A 15,441-nucleotide genomic window follows, 5' to 3' on the forward strand; every position below is an offset into this window, starting at 1 on the left:
TTTACGTCACGCCTTTTGTGCTCACGTAGACACCCGAAGGAAATTTCAAAAATTAACTTAACCTGGACCATCGGTGCTGAGGGACTTCTTTTTTGAAGTTTGTAAATTACAAATACAAAAAGGTACGTGTTTCATTTTTCGTTATCATTATTATTTGCATTAATGTTTTGCGAGAGATTAAATCTTTTTAAAGATGTTTTATTTTTAATTTTCTGTGTTTAAGACGGTTATATATATATATATATATATATATATATATATATATATATATATATAATTTGTTTAACGAACTAAGATTTTGAAAGCATTTGGTTATTTTCTTCGATCGTCCTATTTCCTAACTGCCATTTAAAACCCCGATAAAAAAAAATTAAAAAACAATACGGAGAAACTTCATATATTATTTAAGTTGACTAAACTAATTCGAAAATAACTCGCGACTTGTTAAAGGTGTTGCGTTACCTGTAATATGATATACCACTAAATCGCACTCCAATCAATTTTTACTTGCCGGTTTATATTATACAGTAATAGCCGCTTATTATGATAATGGTTAATGCAATGAAAGGGCTACTGTCATCAAAATATCTGTCTCGGACATATTAAGGATATTGTTTAATATTATCAACAGATTATTATTTTCTAAAGTAGTCCCATTAAAGATCCTAATAATCACTTCAACTCTGTACTCACACACTTATGTATATTCAAAATGTCTCACGTAGTTTTTACCTCAACAGTCTTAAGCCCCTCTTTTACAACACATTACCTAAACCTATAATTTTTATTTTTCATTAATCATTGTTAATGAAATTTAGAATGTGTGTGTGTGTGTGTGTGTATATATATATATATATATATATATATATATATATAGTGACAGTTGTGATACTCAAAATGAAGTTATATATATATATATATATATATATATACACACACACACACACACAGGCACTTTCCTATGTCTGACTATATACATACATACGAGTGTGTGAATTTACAGAAACGTGCCATATTGCCTGTACGTTATTGGAGGGCGGGGTCCGTTTTAAATTTTTATGTATTACTTTAAAGTATATATTATATCTTTCACTTTTTTCTTCATGTCATTCTTTTTAGAACGTTGACACCGCATTTGCAATAGCTTCTCCATATTCCACCATTAATAACAGGTGTTATTGGCAAGAATATGGCAAACAAACACGAAGAACCACATTCTAATATTTATGATTTAATCGTATTATAATCTTACTGCATATATGTGTATTTTTCACCCTCAAAATCTCTGGAGGTTGTGTCTGTGCTAGAAATCGTTATCACCGGCTGGTAAAATTTGAAAATCGATAGCGCACCTCCGGACAAAAAGTTTTGTGCTATTTTAATTACATCTCTTTATATCAATGTTTTCTAACATGCATGTTACAAAACTAAACAGGCGCGTTGTGAAATTGTCCGTGGTCATATTTTCTCACTGGTATTTTTCTTTCCTCATTCGCAAATTAAACACCAACTTGTTTGGGCTGCTCATGCATACTCTCAAACGAATCTGAAGACAAGCATGGACGTTTCGGACAAATTTATGAAAATTCTTTGGACAGGAAAAATAGTAACAAGTTGCAAAGCATTACCTAAACATTTTGCGTTCAAATCCCGCTTCTATCGCTTTTGCCATTCATTCTATCTCTCTCTCTCTCTCTCTCTCTCTCTGAATACACGACTATAAATTTTGATATATTGTTGGGCAATATTAAAAGATCTTTTAGAATCTTTTAATCTACAGCTTACGAACATATTTATTTGGGACATTAACAGATTAAGCCTTTTGAAGGGAGGTCATCTTGCATTCTCTCATAATTCCTTCACCTATAAAATTTGAGCTATTGGGGTATAACGTGAACACTGTTCAACAGGTAAAACTTTTGGTGAGTGAAATCGTGGAATTCTGTTCGATTTCTCTCATTTCAGTTTTGCTGATAGTAGTCCTTAGTAAGTAATGAACATCACAACTTTCTATTTTCAATCTCGCATTAAAAAAAAAGACTTTATTTTGCTCCAAAGAATTAACATTAAGGTAATCTTTTGAGTTTAGTACATGAAACGTGACAAATTCGCGTGTTAGATAAAGTGGGGAATTTTTAATATCTCCACTAAGGCAAGTAGTTTTTCAATAAATTGGTTTAAATTTCCTATTACATGTATTGTTTTTTTTTTTTTTTGTATAAGTTTACTCGCTGCAACGTCCCGGCAAACTAAATCGATAACCAGGTTTCGAAATCCGATTGAAGCTATTTGTTTTTTCACTTCACAAGCATTAATCCCTACAGGTGAAAGTTCCTAAAACAAACACACACAGTGTGACAATATGCTATTTTCTTTACTTGTCCGTTATAAGTAGTATTAGTTTGTGGTAATTGATGAAAACTGAATTTTCGTACTGACCCGTCGACAGCCAATTAAAAAAAATCAAATTTACTACGATACTGTTTATAGTCAAAATTTTAAAATAAGTTTATCATTATATTAGTTGTAGTTTCGTGAGACAGGTAGACGAAGTAGGTCACTATTATCACAGAATTCTTTCCTTCGAAAACTGATTCAGTGATCACATTTTCCGCCTCCCACTCTAATTAATTTGAATTCATATATGCCTTCTATTATCATTATTATAAAATAGTTTTTGAATGAGAAAAATCATCCAACGAATTTCTTTAAAAGAAGTTTTGCATTTTCATATTAGCAATGAGCACGAAGTTATACATTTTCGCTTAATGTTATCTAGACACATACAGGGAACATGTGGGTACTACTAAAGCAGCGCGTCCGCGCTAGCTAGTCTTGAGTGGTCGACCCTAACCCTATCCCTAACCCGCGTGTGCAAATGAATAGGTGTTTAGGGTTAGGGTCGACCACTCACGACTAGCTAGCGCGGACGCGCGACTGCGCGTTCGGGTCCGCGCTGCTTTAGTAGTACCGAACATGTGTGTGTGTCTTACCTGAGATTTTTTATACATGTGGCCCCCATGTATTTGCTTTCGCTATATATCTATTTATATATACATGTGTGTGTGTTTAAACTTTAACGTTATTCAGACACTTTATTCATTTACGAAGCTTCATGACTTTAACACTCTCCCCGTCCCAAATATTTTCCTACGCTTGTCCTAAACGAAAGCATAAATCCCAAGTTAATCTGGTGATCGAAAAATAAATTGGGAATGTGTCTCATATATGATGCATGGATGCCAGGCAAAATGTCCTGTGTATCATGATAAACGGGACAGAAAAAAAAAATGGTTAATAATTAGAATTTTCTGTTTTAATAAACATCCACTCTATATAAAGCTGTTCGCCGTTGGGATAAAAACAAACAAAAACCGTACTGCAAACTTAGATGGTGTTGGAGTGAGTAGTGACAGGACAGGTTGTGCCACGCCCGAGACTAGATATTGATCGTCGCTACTTTATGCGCACACTTGACGCTAATTTACTAAAATGCCTTTGAAAAACGCTTATATGTGACTACTTATTTTCTTGAGTCTCCTTTCCCTATTCTACATGTACTTGATAGTTTTTGTCGCATGTGGCCGGAACACGTGAATTATATTTAACGACGTTTGATTGTTTCATTATTATGTGTATATTAAGGCGGCGAGCTGGAAGAATCGTTAGCTCGCCGGGTAAAATGCTTAGCAGCATTTCGTTCGTCTTTACGATCTGAGTTCAAATTCCGCCGAGGTCGACTTTGCTTTTCATCCTTTTGGTTTCGGTGTAATCGAAATTGCTGACTTTGTGTCAAAATTTGAAACCATTATTACGTGTATTATAACATTGTACACGATGGGATGGTGGATATATATATATATATATATATATATACGAGAAAGTCAGAGGTAACGGGCCTGTAATCCTGTAATCGCGTTCACTACATTCGGTGTGTTCTCATAGCCGGTTATAATATATACATGCACCCGTGTGTGTGTGTGTGAAGCAGTATTTGAAGCATTAATAAATTAAATATTTAGCAGTATTTAGTTATGTTCCTCTTCTAATATCTTCACCACTTAGTATCGATTCAGTCGTCTATATAGCTACGCTTCCTCTTGAAATAAACGTATCTGTTAAATGCTGCGTTTTAAGTTCAAATCCAACCAGGTTTTGTCTTTGCTTTTCCAAAGGAGGACAACAAAAGTTAGAGCTGATAACTTGTATATTACAGATGGTGACATTTTGGTCGAACAGATTTATGATCAAAAATATTCCAGCCATGACTATCCTGTCTTCTTGTAAATCAGCATCAGTTGGGTATAGGCGCAATCGTTGCTGTGTTGAGATGTTCCGCGTTCTGTCCCACTTTGGAGAAGTGTCTTCTCCAATAGCTTCAGGCCGACCAAAGCACTGAGAGTGGATTTGGTAGGCGGAAACTGAAAGAAGCTAGTCGAATATCTGCGTGTCTGTGTTTGTCCCCTACCATAGCTCGATAACCGGTGTTGGTTTGTTTACGTGTCCGTTACTTAGCGGTTCCGCAAAAAGACCAATACAATAGGTACCAGGATTTAAAAAAGAAAAAGTCGGGGGGGGGTCGATTCGTTCGACTAAGACCTTTCAAGGCGGTGCTCCTTCCAGCATGGCCGCAGTCCAATGACTGAAACCTCTAAATAGTAAAAGGGTGTGTGATAATGCAGGCGATTTGGTTACCATTTCCAACCGTAGAGACTCGCTAACTCCGTTTGTCTTGGTTGATAATCACGTGATACCTAATCTATTTCTGAAAATATAGTAGTTTTTTTTTTTTTTTTTTTACTTTACTATGATAGTTGAGAAATCTATACAAAAGTTGTTAAATTTCAATAGCCTTTTTGCATATATGGATGGCAGCTGGTAAGGCTTTTTTTATTTTATTTTATTTTTTTGTCATGTTTTGACTACCGCTTTTATAAGTTCTCAGTAAATACTTATATTGAGGATTAGGACGGTAGCAATCTTGACTGCCACTCTGTGTGTGGAAAGGGGAACCTGCATTCAAACGGGTCACAGTTAGTTGGTTGTCAGTTGAATATATTGACTATACATACGTTTCTGTATCTAGTAGGTGTGGCTTTACACGTGTGTGTATGTGTATGTTTCATATATGTATCTATGTGATTTTAAAAATAGCATCCGGGTGACCCTGTGGGAGGATCTACCTGGTCGCATGATCAGCTAGAAATAGCAACTAAATATACCTATCGACTATTAAACTAAATGATTCCTAGATATTCTGCACAGATAAAAACACTGGATAGTTGTTGTTTTTCGACTTAGACTGCCTTATTGCTACGTAAACAGTAGCAACACCAATGGGAGTTTCTACTCTAGAGTGAAGTGAGTGCTAGCATACTTGATACAGTGAACCAAGAATGACTGTGATCTTTTGTATTTTAGGACAACTCAGAACATGTTTCGCTCTTATTAGTTTTCCTTCGTGAAGCGTCGTCTAACTAAGACTAAGGCACTTCTTGCAGTACTGTAGTGTCATCCTCAAAGATTTAGTTGAAGAGATCGAAGACAGTACTTATTGTACCGCACTCTTCTTGTCGAACTGCAACCAAACCAGATTTCGTCGATTATTAATTTCTAAGGAGTAGATAAATATTCATAATATTGCTAATAATGTGTTTGTTTGGCTTTTTTTTTCCCCCGTGATGACTTCATCTTTTACTCATTTCAGTTATTAGACTGCGGTCATGCTGGAGCACCGCCTTCGAAACTTTCAGTCGAACGAATCGGCACCATTACTTTTTTGTTGTTGTTTTAAGCCTGATACTTATTATGTCGGTCTCCTTGCCGAACCGCTAAGTCACAGGGATGTAAGCATACCATCACCGGTTGTCAGGCAATGGGGGAAGAGCACACACACACACACACACACACACTCACAAAACGGGCTTCTTTCAGTTTTCGACGACCACATCCAATCATAAGTTTTTGGTCGGCCTGAGGATATTGTAGAAGACACTTGAGACTGAATCCAAAACTATGTAGTTCGGAAGCAAACTTCTTACCACACAGTCACGCCACGCCTACGTCGTTATTTACTCTTATGCAGTCCGGAAATGACGTTTCTCGTGTCATTCGTTTAAAAAGTCATTAATGAAGATTATTCATCGCCTTTTTTTTATTTATTTTTCTTTTTTTTTTTTTCCATAATTTTGAAAATTTAGCCTGCCCTCTTGTCCTTTTGGTATGTTAAGGTGGGGGCAATGTCGAAAAAAATCATGTATAGTTACTGATATGACTCCCTCGCCCGATTTCGTAGGAGGTCAGTTTAACTAGAGCCGATCCTATTGTATGAGACGAATTTTATAAATTATTCGACCTTCGTTTCCTTTCGCCTTCGTCATCCATTCAGCGCTTTCCCTCCCAGGAACCCCGCATTAACTACTTGCAATTATTTCCATCTTTCTCATTTCACTGCCAGTAACTTCTAAATGTTTAAACAGGCACGACTGGTTAAGAAGCTCGTTTTGCAGCCTCGTGGCTTCGGGTTCGGTCCACTGCGCAGTATCTTGGACAAGTGTCTTCAATAGCCTTGGGTCGACCAATGCCTTGGGAGTGAATTTGTTAGACGGAAACTGCATGGAAGCTTGTGGATGTGTGTGTGATAGAGAGAGAGAGAGAGAGAGAGTTCCTCATCAAGAATCGCTTAGTTCGCCACCTTAGAAACGCCGAAAGAAAATAACATGAAACCCATGGAAATGTAAACAAAATGCTGTAGTCTTTTCTTTAAACATAATCTTGGAACTGTATTATCCAATGTCTCAAGCTTAGTACAATGGAATTTAAGGGAGATTTGGCTGCTATAAGTAACACGTTGGGTCTCTCCCACTGATTCGTGTGAGTTATATTATTGTGTCGTGGTTGGGAAAAAAATTCTGAAGTTTTTTGACTGGAGATACTTGGCAGAAGGTTAGCTTTGCTGATCTAGTGAGGCCGAAGGCATGCCCGCATTGTATTTGATGTAATGGGACTGAATAAAAGATATGACTACGGTTAGAACGGCTCTGATCCTAGCTCGGTTGGACCAGCACTGACGCCTTGCATGACAAGCATAGTGGTAGGTCTTCTATGTGGTCATTCAACATGCCAGAAACAGCCAAATTTCTCTCAAACCAAACTCTGACGCCTTGAAATAAAAAGGAATGAACATACTGGATTATGTATTCCTAGCTACTTTATATTTGGGCGGTGGTTTGTTTCAGTCATTTGACTGCGACTATGCTGCGGCATTGTTTTGTATGGACAAAAAATATATGATCGTTACAACTGGAACATTTTTGATCATAAGCCGGTTTGCATGTGGACTGACCTGGGACTCAACAAGAACTATCTGTCCAACATGTATTACATATAATTAGTTTACTGTTAAATACATAAAGCGTTTGTATGCAAGATATGAAGGTGCATGAGTCAGTGGTTAGAGCATCGCGAGGTTGTGAGTTCAGTTCCAGAACTATTGTGTGTTGTGTTCTTGAGCATGACACTTTCTTTCATGTTGCGTTTCCCGTAATGTAGCGGCGAAAAGACCGATAAAATAAGTGTCAGGCTTAAAAGATAAGTACTGTGGTTAATTCATTCGACTAAAAATTCCTGAAGGCCGTGCCTCAGTATGGTCACAGTTTAACAAGTAAAAGATATGTATTTTATTACGTACAAAATTGAGACAGCCATTTGTCTAGGTCTCAAGAACAGAGAAAGTGAGTGGGGTTAGTGTTATGCCAGAGATCAACCCTGATCCACAGAGTGGTAATGAAACTTCTCTCTTCCTTTCTCTATACTATTTTCCCGTTCCCGATCATCTAACTCTCTCTCCCACTTAATATGCTACAAAGTATATTTAAACCTTTTTATAAATCTGTAATACTTCGACCATGCAAACCAAAGGAGATGGCGACGTAGAAGGGAAAAGGCTCCTTTTTACCATGTCGCACGGTCGAACACAAAAATAAGTTATATAATAGATAGAAGGCTCATCGTGAGATACGAGCCATGGTGCCAGTAAAAGAACTTAGGACAAACTCAACCGTTAGATATATAATGAGAATAAATTTATTGACATAGTGAAACTGTTTGTGTCTGTGCGCGCGTGCATGCGGGATATAAAATTAACACAGTAGATAAGTCAGGCCTTCGTGTACAAGAGAAGGTATACAACAATGTGAAGTGACGGACAGTCGTATAAGCAATAGTGTGTGTACAATATGTGAGTGTACAAGTGTGAGTGTGAATGAGAGGAACACAGAATATAGAAAGAGTGTCTGTAACATAGACAGTAAAAGGTCTCAAACACTGAGAATAGAGAAAACCAGTTCGTATAAGAGTTACACAAGGAGATAGAATGTTCATACGCAGGAAGTTGTGGCTAAGGAGCAGAGCTGTAGTATCACAATATGTGTGTTGAGCGTCGAATGCTGTGACCGTTTACCTGATACGGAATATTCTCGCTGGTTAGTTCTGACTGTTGCTCGTGAGTGGAAACATCCACTCAAACAGGGTCGAGATAAAACCGCGCTTGTTGATGTTGGTGTTGCTGGCGACGACAATGGTAGACAGTACATTGGTGGTGAAGACGTCGGCGCTGGAACTGGCTGTAGCTGTAGCTGTGTTCTGTATATGTGTGGTCAACGTCTAGACCTGTGAGAGATCTGAAATCGGAGACAATTGCCGTCGTTGGATCGGGCTTATTTATAGGCGAAATAGGGTTCACCGGAAACGAAGAAAACTTCTTCTCACGTGACTTTAGCTGAAACCACGATTGGACGTAATGCCCCCTTAAGCAGAACATGGGGACAATTGCCGCACAAATAAGAACCAATCAGGATGATGGATAGAAGGGTCCAAGGCAACCGAAGGCTAGATGTTAGCAGCTTCGTTATCATTTATGATTGAATGTCCGAGAGAGGTTTCACTACAAATCAATACCGTGCACTACTGTGTTAGCAATGCACATAAACCACACGTTAAGGTCATCTCTGCAGATTTTCTATAGAAATTATAGCCAGCATCTCTGACGTTTCGGATATGAAACGTCGTGATAAAATCAGTGCTAGCTGTAATTCCTTTAGAAAATCTGTAGAAATGACCTGTCTTGTGTATGTAAGCATGAGCTAACAGGGGAGATCTTTATTTGGCTGCTAGACCCGATGACTTGGATATGTTTCGGCCAAAGATTGGCCCAGGTGATGTCTAACTTGATAGGATCTGTTAAGTCATATGTATCCATGTAGGCAGCTTATCTGGTATCCCTTGAAGAAATTTGTCCAGGTTGAGTTTGAAGGTGATAAGATTTTTTTCTTCTTTGATTTGTTTTGGAATAATGTTAAAAAGAGCAGAGTCTGTTAAGGAAAAGAAATTGTGTTGCAACCACGCCCAAGTTATGTGCCAGGAGATAGCTAAACATGCTATAGAAAAGCAGCCATATTGACATATTTTGTTACTTTGATGCCATACTCGACTGCATCTGCTATTGTGTGTGTACTTCGTGAAAAGGTCGTAATTGTAATTTAATACACACCTACACTTTTTGTGGCAAAAGTGTCCGTAGTACACCTACTGACTGATAGTACATCTAGTGTTGGTGGCCAGGTCGCAGATGAACGAGAGATAAAACGAAAGGGCAGAAAACATGCGTTTTATATTACCATCACGACTTGAAATTTTGCTTAAGTGTGTATATGTGGGAGAAAGGATAGACTGACACACATAACGTTTACTTATGTATCGAACTGTCAGACGAAATATCTTAGTTATTAGTAATAAACTGGTGGAAATCCTCTACTGTCCACCTCCCGCTGATGCATATTGATTACTCCCCCCCCTCTCTCTCTTTTATACACGCATTTAAACATTTAACCTATATCGATATATAGATATACGTCTGAACATGCTTATGAAGGTGGCGTTAGTGACAACAAAAGTTGAGATTTGCGACTTCGTTGGTCACTGAAATGCTGTCGATAGGAAGCACTCAGTATTACAAAGCAAACGAACGGTGTCAATGTATAAATATACCGGTTAACTTCGCACATTGCCTTTGTTATTTTATACCTTTGTTACTTTATACTTAGTTACTTTTACTACATAAATATATATATATATTTCAGTCGTGAAACTGAGGCCATGTCGGGGTACAACCCTGAAGTGATTAGCAGAACAAATCAGCCCCTACAGGCATATGGCGTAGTGGTTAAGAACTCGGGCTACTAATCCCAAGATTCCGAATTCAATTCCAGGCAGTGACCTGAATAATAATAATAATATGGAAAAATACCTTAGGAATGAGAACCCAGGTTTGAAATTTCCCCAAGACACCTGCTGAAGGCTGGAGGATATATCAGCCGAAACGTTGTGTTAGCAACAAACAAGATGAGGACAAATATCCGTCAAATGTAAATAATGTACATAATTCCTCATCTCTTAAATATAGAACTGTATAAATCAGCCCCAGTCCTTTTCATTGTTTCTTTAAAAACAAAGTCTAGTTTTTATTTTATCGGGCTCTTTTTGTCTAACTGCTAAGTTACGGGGGAGGAGCATAAACAAAGCAACACCGTGTGTCAAGTAGTGGTAGGACACACACACACACACACACACACACACACACACAAACACACATATACAGGTTATAAAACAAGGGGAAAACTGAACGTGATCCAGCAGCATTCTCAAAGCCACTCACCTGATGATGTGCCGGTTCACAGCTACTTCGAGATCATATTTATTTATGTAATTGTTTATAAATTAATTTTTGAAATAGTACATGGAAAACTCAAGGCGGTGAGCTGGCAGAAACGTTAGCACGCCGGTCAAAATGCACAGCGGTATTTCGTCTGTCTTTTACGTTCTAAGTTCAAATTCCGCCGAGGTCGACTTTGCCTTAAATCTTTTCAGGGTTGATAAATTAAGTACCAGTTGTGTACTGGGTCGATCTAATCGACTGGCCCCCTCCCCCAAAATTTCGGGCTTTGTACCTAGAGTAGAAAAGAGTATATGGAAAACTCAGCAATCAATAGCTGTTACCATTGCACAGAAACAATAGTTGTGATTTTTAATTAAAGCTTGTTTATTCCATCTACTTGTTTCATGTGTATATAATAATTTACTCGTAATTATATATAAATTTGTAGGCTTCTTTCAGTTTTAGTCTACCAAACCCAAGATCCGTTCACAAGGCTTTTGTTAGCCCAGGGATATGTATAATACATGCATCCCTTCAACGCGTTTTAAGTTTCCATTTTCATGAAAACTTATATCACTGTCGTCACACTACTCTACCATATCCCCGCGACGCGACGACACCGCTTTATAGTCGCCGTTACGACACCGCCCACTATCACCCATTATTTCGACAACCACCACTAACACCACCACTGCTACTTCCACAACAATCAACTGTAACAAAGCTAAACTATGGAATGGGATTGTCAAAAAACAAGTCTCCTATTATTGTCAAGCTTGGTGACCTCAATAGTTCACAAATTTTCCAACCTGTTTTGCTGAATATATTTCGTTTGTGTAAGTGGACGTCTTTGACTGCTTCTCTTTCTCTCTCTCTCTTTCTCTCTCTCTCTTTCTCTCTCTCTCTCTCTCTCTCTCTCTCTCTCTCTCTCTTTCTCTCTATCTCTCTCTCTGTCTCTCTCTTTCTCTCTCTCTCTCTCTCTCTTTCTCTCTCTCTTTCTCTCTCTCTCTCTCTCTTACAACCATGAGAAAAGTGTATTAGTGTATTTAGGTAGTTTGTTTTGTACACACGTTCATAGGTGTAGGTGTGGCAATGTGATTAAGAAGCTTCCTTTTAATTATTGAGATTTGGTTTCAATCCTACTGTGAAACTTGGCAAGTCATATGTTATGAACTATAACTCTGGGTTAAAGCCTTGTGAGAGATTTGCAAGGTGGATACTGAATAAAGATTCATTCACCTTGCAAATCTCTCACAAGGCTTTCTTTGAGCCAATTATAGTTGATCAGACTTTAAATATAACCTCATCAACAAATAACAAGAGGACATGCACATGGAATGTAGTAGTTTGACACTGGGTAAAAAGAGAGCTTTTAACGTTTCAGGAATAGCTCTTCATCAGAAAGGAAAACAGAAAAATCCAGAGAAGGGAAAATATCACCAACAGCACATGAGCAGTTACACGGCTGAAGTTAAATATATATATATATATATATAGGCGCAGGAGTGGCTGCGTGGTAAGAAACTTTATTCCCAACATGTTCTGGATTCAGTTCCATGCACGGCACATTATGCAAGTGTCTTCTACTATAGCCTCGGGCCAACCAAAGTCTTGAGTGGATTTGGTAGATAGAAACTGAAAGAAGCTCATCGTATATATATATATATATATATATATATATATATATACATACCTACATATATATGTATATATACATGCATATAAGGGTATAGGACGTCAAAAAAGGTGAACAAAATGAGAAACAAGAACATAAAAAACATGGAAAACACACTTTTTTTTTCGAACAACGAAAGAAACAAATAGAGAAACGAGACAGGCGACATAAAGAACATTCCCTTCATCAGTTGCCCCCTGTTTTATCTATTCACATACATATATATATATATATGTATGTATTTGTGTGTCTGTGTTTGTCTCCCCACCATCACTTGACAACTGATGTTGGTGTGCTTATGTCCCTGTAACATAGTGGTTCAACAAAAATGACCAATAAAATAAGTACCAGGTTTACAAAGAATAAGTCCTGGGGTCGATTAGTTCAACTAAAGGTGGTGCTCTTGCATGGCAGCAGTCAAATGACTGAAACTAGTAAAAGATATATATATATACGCACATGCATGTGTGTGTATACCATTGTTTTGACGTTAAAAGGAAAGAAGCAATGTAAAATATGTATCTTTTGTTTGTTTCAACCATTGGACTACAGCTTTGCTGGGATGCCACCTTAAAGAGTTGAATTGACCCAAATTCTTATTTTTAAACCTGGTACTTATTCTATAGGTGTCTTTGTCAGACTGCTAAGTTATGGTAACATAAACAAACCAAGACCACTTACTAAGCAGTGGTGAGGAAACACGTGTGTGTGTATGCACACACACAATGGGCTTTCACACAGTTTCCACCTGCCAGATCCATTCAGAAAGCATTAATCTGCATGAGGAATTGATCAAACACTTAATAATCAAGGTGTCACTCAATGGGATTGAACCTGAATCTGCATGGTTGCAAACCAAGCTTCTTAACCACACAGCCATGTCAATGAAAACCTATATAAAAATTTATAGATAGCCACATTAGTGCAAGTTTTATCTTTTGTCAATACAATTTCTTTAGGTGACCTCAGCTTATCTTAAAAGCCCACCCTTTCTTTTTACTTCTTGGTTAGTTATAAACTTAACTCACGCTATTCATTTTTACATAGTACTTTTGTGTTTAATCTCTGCTCCTTTGTATTTCTATTCTTTTCTCATACACATTTTATTATACGTTTTTATCTTTTACTTGTTTCAGTCATTAGACTGCAGCTATTCTGGGGCACCACATTGAAGAATTTTAGTCAAATAAATCAACTTCTGTACTTATTAATCTTTTTGGTTTTATTTTTTAGCCTGGTACTTAAACTATTTTTGCTGAACCACTAAGTTACGAGGAGTTAAGCACACCAACACCTGTTGTCAAGCAATGGTGAGGGGCAAACAAACACACACACACACACACAATGGTCTTCTTTCAGTTTCCGGCTATTAAATCCATTAAAGAAATACTTTGGTTGGCCCAAAGCTATAGTAGAAGACACTTGCCTAAGGTACTATGTAGTATGAATGAACCCAGAACCATGTATTTGGGAAGCAAGCTTCTTACCACACAGCCACTTCAAATAATTTTTTTACCTGAAAACACCAGTTTTTAATGTAGGTTTGATCCTACCTAAGTTTCCATTGTATGCTTTTGCTGATTTATATCTATGTATTTTAGTACCATTGTGTAACACAATTGAAATGTAGTCTAGCACACTAGTGTTGCGCTGCACTTTATGGAGTAAAGTGCCCTGGGACAGTATGTGGTGCTGTGAGAAAGTACAGTTTGATTAGGTGTTTTTCTCTTTCACCTTTTTCATCCTCGGTCATCAATATCATCATCATCATTTAACGTCTGTTGTCCGTGCTGGCATGGGCTGGAACGGTTTGACCAGAGCTGACAAGTTGGAGAGCTGCAGCTGGCTCCAATCTGATTTGACATGGTTTCTGCAGCTGGACACCCTTCCTAATGCCAACCACTTTACAGAGGTTGCTGGGTGCTTTTACATTACACTGCATGAGTGCTGTTACATGGCACTGGCACAAGTGCTTTTTACATGGCACCTGCACAATACTTTTGCAGGCCAAACTCCTTCACTGAGGGGTGGCCTTAACATTTCTACTGTGGAGGACAGGTCTTCTTGAGTACAAGAAGGCACCAGGTATCTCACTCCTTTATCATCTCATTTGAAAGGTTCAGCGACCAGAGGTCATCCTCCAGTACTTCGTCCCATATCTTCCTGGGTCTCCCTCTTTCATGTGTTCCATCTACTTTGAGAGATCAGCACTTCCTTTATGGAGCTGTTGGCATCATCATTTATGTTGAGAAAAAAAGATGCAGACAAAATATTCAACTCACACTTTCAAGTACAATCAGCTTGTCAACTTCTCAGAAATCAATCAAATGTCCTCTCCAGTCTACCTGTCCCACCATTGTTCTCACACCTATACATATGGTGTGCATTGTGGTATAGTGCTGCCAAGTTTTTGACAAAAATCAACCTAATAATCTAGTTCTGAATCCTAGTTGAATTGTTTCTCTTATGCTGCAAGATATTGTTTCTCTCAGAAATCTCTTTCTCTGTCACACTCCCCAGTCTTCGTCTCTCTCTTTCTCTTCTACACACTCTCCCTATCTCTCTTTTTCTCTCTTTCTTTGTATCTTTCAAATACACCCATAGTTTCTGTTTCTCTCCCCCAAAACATTTCACAGTTTCTCTCTCTTTCTCCCATTTCTACTCAGTCTTTTTTCTTCCTCTGTTACTCCTATGTGCACACACACATTCTCTCAGTCTTCCTCCACATACACTGAAAATGTTAACTTGTTTTCAGATGATTACAAATTATTGTTCTATAAACCAAGCCAACTTAACAGAATTAATTCTAATTTTTGTTAATTACTTATGTAACAATTTAATGTCTTCCTTGCCAAGTGGTTTTACTCTTGGCTTTTTAAATTATTCTTTGTGTTTTAGTTATTTCTTTTCAGTAACCTCCTTTTCCAAACTTTACTACAATTGTCTTGTCCTGTTTATAAAACTAACATAATAGAACTGACTTTACCTTTTTAGAAAATAAATGATAAAAAAAATACTTTAATTATGGTGTATGAGATCAGACTTCCTTTTG

The 15,441-nt window shown here is 37.6% G+C and overlaps 1 protein-coding gene across 3 annotated transcripts in view; it reads left to right on the forward strand.

Moving 5' to 3' along the window:
• The first annotated feature begins 54 nt into the window (after positions 1–54).
• The window catches only part of LOC106879415 (neuronal cell adhesion molecule), a 179,921-nt gene continuing 164,534 nt past the window's right edge, over positions 55–15,441 (forward strand). For all 3 annotated transcript variants that reach the window (XM_089350920.1, XM_089350918.1, XM_089350916.1), the window contains exon 1: positions 55–122. The gene's annotated coding sequence lies outside the window, so the exon portion shown is untranslated. The remainder of the gene's footprint in view (positions 123–15,441) is intronic.

The sequence above is a fragment of the Octopus bimaculoides genome, chromosome 4, assembly GCF_046866305.1.
Source record: "Octopus bimaculoides isolate indiv1 chromosome 4, ASM4686630v1, whole genome shotgun sequence".
Lineage (NCBI taxonomy): Eukaryota > Metazoa > Mollusca > Cephalopoda > Octopoda > Octopodidae > Octopus > Octopus bimaculoides.